The sequence below is a fragment of the Trachypithecus francoisi genome, unplaced genomic scaffold, assembly GCF_009764315.1.
Source record: "Trachypithecus francoisi isolate TF-2019V2 unplaced genomic scaffold, Tfra_2.0 Lachesis_group1, whole genome shotgun sequence".
NCBI classification, from domain to species: domain Eukaryota; kingdom Metazoa; phylum Chordata; class Mammalia; order Primates; family Cercopithecidae; genus Trachypithecus; species Trachypithecus francoisi.
The window spans coordinates 152,444,235-152,453,056 of NW_022681454.1; the positions used below are offsets into that span (position 1 = coordinate 152,444,235).

The following is an 8,822-nucleotide window of genomic DNA, read 5'->3' on the forward strand; positions in this document are numbered from 1 at the left end:
ATCAGGAAAACACAAATCAAAACCACAATGGGATATTGTTTCATAACTGTTAGAATGGCTATTATATAATTTTTTAAAAACTGGTATTGACAAGGATGTGGGGAAATTGGAAGACTTGTAGACTGTTGGTGGGAAAATCAAATGGTGCAGCCACTATGAAAAATAATTTAGAAGTTCCTCAAGAAGTTAAAGATAGAACTATCATATAATCCAGCAATCCCACTTCTGTATGTTTCTGTAATTGAATTAAAATCAAGATCTTGAAGAGATATATGCACTCCCATGTTTATTGCAGCATTAATCACAATAGCCAAGACATGGATTTGAAAGATATTAATATGTCAGACAAATTGTCCAAAAGGAGCTTTGCTCGGTAAAGAAACAAAGGGAGGGGGGTGGGATTTGTGTTTCTCAAGTTACTTAAATTTTAACTATTACAGTGTTTTGAAATTTCTCCAGTGTAAACATGTATTAAACACAAGTATAACAGCCAACAAGTTTGACGGAGAGTTAACCAACTTTAACTCAAAGCATCATTTTCAAATGCCTCCTCTACAGTGTTCTTTCTAGTGAAGTAAATGTTTGGTTATATGAAGAGATCCTTTAGTGATAAACTTTTACAATAAACATGAGTAATCTACGTAATCAAATAACTTTTGAAGAGTCAGGCTTCTAATTTCATAATATTACAAAAGTAAATGTTGATGTCCTAAATTATACTCAGGTTTTGTTCAAATATGAGAGAAGAACTTATAATGTAATGGAGAGAATTATTGGTCCTGTATAGATGATCTGAGGAAACAAGATGGAGACTGCCACAGCAGCAGGATACTAAGGAAATTAACTCAATCTTTGCAGAGAATTCTAGTTGTCTCTTCAGCATTCATGACCCTCCACTGTCCTTCTTAAGAAGAGAAATCAATTTTTAACTGAGTTCCTTGTCAGCTTATGGTCATATGACTATCTTCTGACCAACAAGATACAAATGGACATGTATGAGACTTCTGGAAAATTGTTTATAGAGAATCTACTTCTAGAAGGAACACATTTTTAATTCTCTTAGCTTTCTTCTACTTAATCTGCAACTCAGATATGAGAGCTCAAGTTTCAGCAGCCATCCTGGTCCATGAGGAAATTTTGAGGGTAAGAACTATGCAGAGGGATGAAGGGGGAGAATGATTGGCACTAACCTACTAGCTCTGAACCTATTTCCAGACTTACTATGTAATGTGACATTTTTACCTAGATGACACTGTTTGTGCAGTTATTTAAATATTTTATTACTTTCTACTATCTTTACTTAGAAAGTTCTAAAACATGAACAAATGAAAATGTGATACAAATGATAAAACAATACAATTGACACAGTTCTAGGAAGAAGCAAATTCTTAGCTTTAATTGTCTACCCTTTAGATTTATGTCATCCAATTGTCTGCTTAATTATGAAAGAAAATAAATATGTATAAATGGTAAACACAAATATGTATGCAGTGTTAAAACATATTTTTGAATATCTTTAAAATAGTTTATAAGGAGTAGTTTATCTTTTGACTTTTTATATGGAGTTTTTCATAGAAATTTTTAAGAATTAATTATAAATGAAAGCAGAAAACTCCTGTAGTTACTTCGGGAATTTCGTGCTTTATAATGATGGTGTGACACTCAAAACAATTTTGAACATTTCTTCAAAATTAAAAGAATATTTTGGCCAGGCGCGGTGGCTCAAGCCTGTAATCCCAGCACTTTGGGAGGCCGAGACGGGTGGATCACGAGGTCAGGAGATGGAGACCATCCTGGCTAACACTGTGAAACCCCGTTTCTACTAAAAAATACAAAAAACTAGCCAGGCGAGGTGGTGGGCGCCTGTAGTCCCAGCTACTCGGGAGGCTGAGGCAGGAGAATGGCGTGAACCCGGGAGGCGGAGCTTGCAGTGAGCTGAGATCCGCCCACTGCACTCCAGCCCGGGCGACAGAGACAGACTCCGTCTCAAAAAATAAAAAAAAAAAAAAGAATATTTTGTGAAAACTTGTAAGTGGTGACAAATACTCATTCTTTAGAGTAGGTTTGACTTGAGAACCAGCCTTCAGTCACAGATCAAAGAGGAATGTTACTGAAGAAATCAGACAAGGTTGGTCACAAAAGTATGCACCTGCATGTCTTGTAAAAGAGCTCTGAAATTGCCATGAGAAAAAAAAGCATTTTTTGAAATTAGTGTCTGGCTTCCAAAGTGAGTCTTGTGAAGGAATATTCATTTGGTTGTATAATTTACAAGCACAGTGTAATTTCCAGATGTAGTTTAGTAAGTTTCATTTTTTAAAAACAGGCTTTTGTAATGCAACGTTTTTCCTCCTATCCTATTGCAATGTCTTTATTTATTTATTTATTTATTTATTTATTTATTTTTGAGATGGGGTCTTGCTCTGTTGTCCAGACTGGAGTGCAGTGGCACCATCTTGGCTCACTGCAAGCTCCACCTCCCGAGTTCATGCCATTCTCCTGCCTCAGCCTCCCGGGCAGCTGGGACTACAGGTGCCTGCCACCATACCTGGCTAATTTTTTGTATTTTTACTAGAGACGGGGTTTCACCGTGTTAGCCAGGATGGTCTCCATCTCCTGACCTCATGATCTGCCTGCGTCAGCCTCCCAAAGTGCTGGGATTACAGGTGTGAGCCACTGCACCCAGCCTGCAATGTCTTCATTTATAGCTTCCCACACCTCCAAGATTTTCCTACATTTAGTGTTCAGCATATCCGAGTTACTGGCCAAGGGCAGCAACTACAGAAGAGCTGTCAGCATTGCAAACTTACGAGGACTTCAAAGTGTCATTGCTTAGTAGACCCCTGCTCTCTCTACTTGTTCTCTCTCAGAATCAATTTGACTCAGTATCCAAGATTTCTGAGATAGCCACCAAGGAATCATTCTGCCTAGATTCATAGTTCTTTTTGTTCTCTCCAAAATTAACTTATTCCATGGGGTCATATGTCATCTTTGGTCCCTATTCCTAAGTTTTACAACTTTCTACTTGCCCCTCTGGATCTTTGACTTCTGTGAATAAAGATTCCATTGTCCCTTTATATTCACGGCAGTGCCCTCATGAAGCCTGAGTTGTTCCCATAGCCAAGAGATACACTGACTATGTAATTCAAAATCCTAACGGCATTTATTCTCCTGGAAATATGACTGAGTCCCTTGTTTCAACTGTCTCTGTCTGTCCCATGATGGTTTGAGGTAAAAAGAGTTTGTTTCCTCCTGTCTATACGATCTTTTCTTCACTGATAGTTGTTCATATCAAAAAGTCTGTGGCTTTCTTTAGAAACAAAATAAAATCCAAATTTCTTAACAAACTCCACGTAACCCCACATGAAGTGGTCCTTGTGTTACCAAAACACACTTGGTCTAGTTCCTGCTGCTCGCTTAACAGAAAGCCAATCACTGAGGTGATGAGTATTGCCAAGGAAGAAGGCTTTAATTGGGTGCTGCAGCCCAGGAGATGGGAGATCAGTCTCTAATCCACCTCCTGACCCACCAATAGTAGGAGTTTAGACAGCAAGGAAGAAATATAACAATGTATAAGAAAGTGGGAACTAGGACGGGGCAAAGAATCAGTCATGATGAGTGAGGGTTTAGCAACACATTATCTGGATGTAGTGATCTGGTGAGTCTCAGTTCTTTGATACTTCTTGAGATTCCTGGGGACCCTTTCCTGAGGAAAGAATTCATATAAAATAAATATAAGTTTTAAGCTTTAAGAACAGAAAGGTCAATTTCTATGTTTATCAGAAAAAAAAAAAAAACTATTCTAGGGGACTATTGGATGGGTTTCACTTGCCTATCACTTCAACTTTAAGTTCCTCCATCCTCCCTCTTAGTCCCTAAACTCCATGTATTCTGGCCATCTTTCCTGCTGCTAAACACACCAAGTTTGTTCATAATTTTCATATTCTGTACTCACTGTGCCTTCTGTTGGAAATGTTTGATTTTCAGATCTTCTCTTAGCTGCCTCTTCTTAGGATTCAGATTCCAAGTCCCACCTTCTCTAAACATTGTAGGTAAAGTGGTTACCGATCCTGCCCTCTCATTTTTCATCTTCTTTCTTCACATAAACCAGAGGCAGCTGGACACTTTAAAATGTTTTTTCCCCAAGTTTTTATGGCCTGCTCCTCTGTTAGAATTTGTCTGTAAATGATAACACCAGCTTTTTTTCTTCCTCCTGTTTCTGGATTTGTCTTGATTTTTAAATTCTTTCTTGGCTTTGTAAGTTAAGCGCCTGAGCTTAACTGTCTGGGTCTTGAAATTTGGACAACTTCCTTGAATTCTGAACTACATAGTTTTATAAACATTGCGTGGGATTGTTTATTTGGTTGGTGTGAGCAATCAGTCTATACCACAGCTCTTTAAGTAAGCACTAGGCCTCTTTCCGCTTACCCCACTCTGAGCACCACCATGTAGCCCCACAATTAGGAAGCAAGATCTGACAAAGCCTTAGGTGTCCTCTAACAACCTTCTTACTAAATGCAAGAAATTTCTGTCACTTCCTGGTAAGTAGATATCCAGCTTCTTCATGAATAACTGGTAACAGGGAGTCCACTATTTTATTAGACAGGTCATGCCAACTACATAAAATTCTAAGACTCCTTAGAGACTTCTTTCTTATATTTATCTTAAAATGTTTCCTGGAAACCTCTACAGAATAGTTCAAATTTTGCATTCTAGATGACACAAAATAATTATTCACCATGTGCTAGCTACATGATCTGGTTAAGAATGGTCACAATCTAGGCATAGATTTGAGGAGCTGTGGACAAACCCAGTTATCAAAACCAAAAAACTATGGCAAGATCACTAATATCACAGTGTGGCAATCAAGTGATCAAGAAGGCACATACTTCTTTCTTCACCATGCCTACTAATACCATTTATTTTCCACTGAGAATCCAGGAATATATAACACCTCTACCCTTGAAAGGAGAGAGTTTTCCAATAATTGTTGAAGGGTAAAAGGGAAACATAAAGCTTTAAGTCTTTCTAAAGATAATTTATGATGTCCTCAAAACCTGCTGTGTTGTGCAAACAAATCCCAGGTTAATTTCTGTGTTTTCTAGGGAGCTTTACAGACTTGTGCCTCAGTTGTCTCTGATCAATGTTCCCCAACAAGTTCCCAAACAATTATTTTTTTTTCTGGTTGAGTTCTCACAATATAGCTCTTGAATAACTCTGCTTTGGAAAAATTGAACATCTGTAGCTCTCCTCCCTATTCCATTACCATGGCATTTATTGAGTGCTAAAATGTACAAGATTGTATTTGTCTCTATGGTGTTAGGGCCCATACGCTGGTAGTCTTTATCCTTTTTCTTCTTTGAAGGTGTCCCTCCTTCATAGGGCTCACTGAAATATAGAACAGGTATTATAAGTTCATGTGCATGACTATTTTTATCTCAGAGGGAAGGATTGTGGTATACAATTTATACACAAGAGATAAATTATAGACACACAGTCTCTGGTTACTCACTTAGCTTAAGCAGGTTTACATATGTTAAAGAGTATCTTCTAGGCATGTTCTCCCTCTAACTCCAATCATTGATTCCTCGATTTCATTTTCTTGCTATTTCACTGGGACATTTCACCTGGTAGGACAAGACTTAATTTTTTTTTTTAGTACCCTTTAAGTCCTGGAACAAAGTTCTCTCAGGGGCTTGAAATCCAAATTTCAGAGGGAAACTGCTTTCCATAGTCATCTAAACAGTTGGCAAAGATACAGTCCTGTGATCTTTCCACTTACAATTTTACTACTAGTTTTCCCTTTGTTTAAGAAATAACAATCTGATCATTATTCTTTACCACCTACATCTAGATTCAGTCATCATATTCTGAAAATCCTCCATCTCCTATCTTATGTCCATTCTTCTTTTTGCCTTTCTTTACTACAAAACAGTTAATTTCTTGGGACAGTAGTTTTGCCTTGGTATTTTTGAATTCCTGTCCATAGAACAGAGAGAAAGTGAATGAATGCCCATCTAAAAGCTCTCAACTGCTTGTGCTGCATCTGTACCTTCTAACATTAGCATCTTCTTCCAAAATTACCATAGGAATCCTTGAAGCCTCATCTTTGAGGAAACCATTTGCATTAATAGCAAGGTACATGCATGCATATCTTTATTATCATTTATTATTATTATTATTATTATTGTTATTATTATTATTTGGGACAGAGTCTTGCTCTGTCGCCCAGGCTGGAGTGCAGTGGTGTGATCTCAGCTCACTGCAACCTCTGCCTCCCAGGTTCAAGCGTTTCTCCTGCCTCAGCCTCCCACGTAACTGGGATTTCAGGTATGCGCCACTGCACCCGGCTAATTTTTGTATTTTCAGTAGAGACAGGGTTTCACCATGTTGACTAGGCTGGTCTCAAACTCCTGACCTCAGGTGATCTGCCCACTTCAGCCTCCAAAGGGCTGGGATTATAGGTGTGAGCCACCATGCCTGGCTACATGCATGCATATCAGTTGTCAATAGACAATTGTTTTGTCTGGTTTGATGTGGTCCACTTACACCAAGACATCTCTATCTCAATTATGATGCAGGTCCTTTGGATCCAGCCTGATGGAATGTCCTCTCTCTCCTTCTCTTTCTCCTATATCAACTGTATACGTTAGCATGCATACAATTCCACAGTCAAAAACATTAAAATAAACTAGGAAAAAAATGTTAAGTAATGTTTCCCTTCAAGAGTCTAAAGAACTAGAACAGTTCCTAGGTAACCCACAACAGATTAACACCAGGATATCTGAACAAAAATCTTTATATTACAGGAACTAAAAATCAGTGGTTGAGTTTGTTATATACCAAAGGTCTGCATCTTGTCACTTGAGACAATTCACAAGGAGAACAGAAATTTGAAAGAATAAATCTGACTAAGCCAGAAGCATTTTCCACCAGGTGTCAACACGTTTCCCATCTGTTGGGGATGAGGAAACTTTGTATCTGCTCCATCTCTGTACTCTTTCCTTCTTCAGACAACAGGACAAAACTTAACATTGTTGCTAAAGCAATTTTTATTTTGACAACTTTAGCATTTCATCATTATGCCTTTGTTTCAATGGAAAAAAGTTCTCCCACACTCTTCACTGGAGATGACTTTCTTACTAAGCCAAAGCTTTTGCCTCTTCTTACATAACAAATGTGTACACAACCCACCTGCTTCTGGGTTACTTTCCATCTGTTCATCAAGACAAACCCTATTACATATGAAAACAACTTTTTTCCTTTTTATGAACATTATGTCTCCATGTAAATTGAATTTGTAATCAAGTTAGGTCTTCTTTTTAGACAACAAAAATATTTCAGGAACTTCATGACAATTGATTTACAGAATATCCTGGTTAGCCAGGATATTTGTCTTATGTATAGTGAAATATTTTTATAGACAACGGATAATTTCGATTTTAAAATAATCACTTGGACTGTAAATTCAGTGAAAAAGCCGTCTCTTCCTTAAGCAGAAGCCAAGTGGAGTTGCGAGTCATACGAACCTTAGGATATCAGAGCAACTGAGACACTGGGGATCATCTAGTGTGTTCCCAGCTTTGGACCTCTTTGAGAATTTGAAAAGAAAGCTATAAACCCTCCTCGGAAAAAGTATACATGCACTCAGAATGTTCATAGTGTATCAGGGTCCTTTTGTTCTTCTGGGCCAAAAATCATAACCCAGGTAAGGGACACTTGATTTAGTCCAACTCTTTCATTTTGATAACAAATGAAATCTCATAGAAGCCAACTGATTAACTTAAGATTCTAATTATTTAAGCCTAAAATTATATTACCTATTAACAGAACAATTTTTTCTTACCATAATAGACTATGTTTTGTTGTCTTTCAAGTATATTTGAATTTATTTCTGCTTATTTTATTGATGAATACATTCTAGTAACATTAAACTCAATCACTTACTTTTATAGGTAAGGAAACCATATCCCCAGAGGTTAACTGGTTTAAAAATCAATTTCCTAAGGAGAAATATTCAGAATATTTCCAAATTTCTTTTATTTTGCCCTTTATGTTTCAATGATCTTGGGACTTGAACAGGTGTGTACTATTATTATCACATTTATAATTTTATTTTATCAAGAATTTAAAGAGACAATAAAACCGCCACGTTGATTTCTCCAAAGGCAGCATTGACTTTTCTCTGAAGTTGTGTATTTTATTTTTTACTATTGGATTACATAAAATATTAGAGGAAAAAAGCATTTGGAAAAATACTAAAAGAAAAATGAGATGGTAATTACAATGTACCCAGTCTTTTTCTGTTTCCTTCTGCACATAGTCTAATTCCTGTCTTTCTAACATGAGATTGTTGAGTGATTTAAAATCATGTTAATCATTTTAATGTTCTCAGTTGTAGGGGAAAATGAAATAGCTAAATTTATGCTAAAAATAAACCTTGCAGATTTGCTGGATGGCACGACGTTTGAGTGTAAACAACTGTCGTCCCTCTTGGAAAGCTAATCCTGACTGGTTTTGACTTTCCTAAGGGAGTGTTTTAACAGGTTTTTAAAGCTGCATGTTGAATAATTGTTTCCACAACTAGCACAGATTGGTTTTCTCTAAAGAAAAAATGAAAATGAAAGTTTCATCCAATTAAAATAGGACTATTCATAGCATATTGTGTGGGAAAGGAAAAGCCTGCACCTCAAAGGCCTGTGCAGTTCATCACAGAAACACACATTTTCACAGCAACTGAAAGAGCTGGGTGAAAGTTGAAGATTTTAGGAAGAAATAGAAAAGCAAATGATTTTGCTTTCTTTAGTTGGCACAAGTGAGAGTAT

The 8,822-nt window shown here is 37.1% G+C and overlaps 1 long non-coding RNA gene across 1 annotated transcript; it reads right to left on the bottom strand.

The window, feature by feature from the left end:
* Positions 1-3,445: 3,445 nt before the first annotated feature.
* On the bottom strand, positions 3,446-4,137 carry LOC117084836. Its single transcript, XR_004437699.1, has 2 exons — positions 3,953-4,137; positions 3,446-3,703 (listed from the first exon to the last, which is right to left on the bottom strand). It is a non-coding gene; the product is annotated as an uncharacterized LOC117084836 (long non-coding RNA).
* Between the last annotated feature and the right edge of the window lie 4,685 nt (positions 4,138-8,822).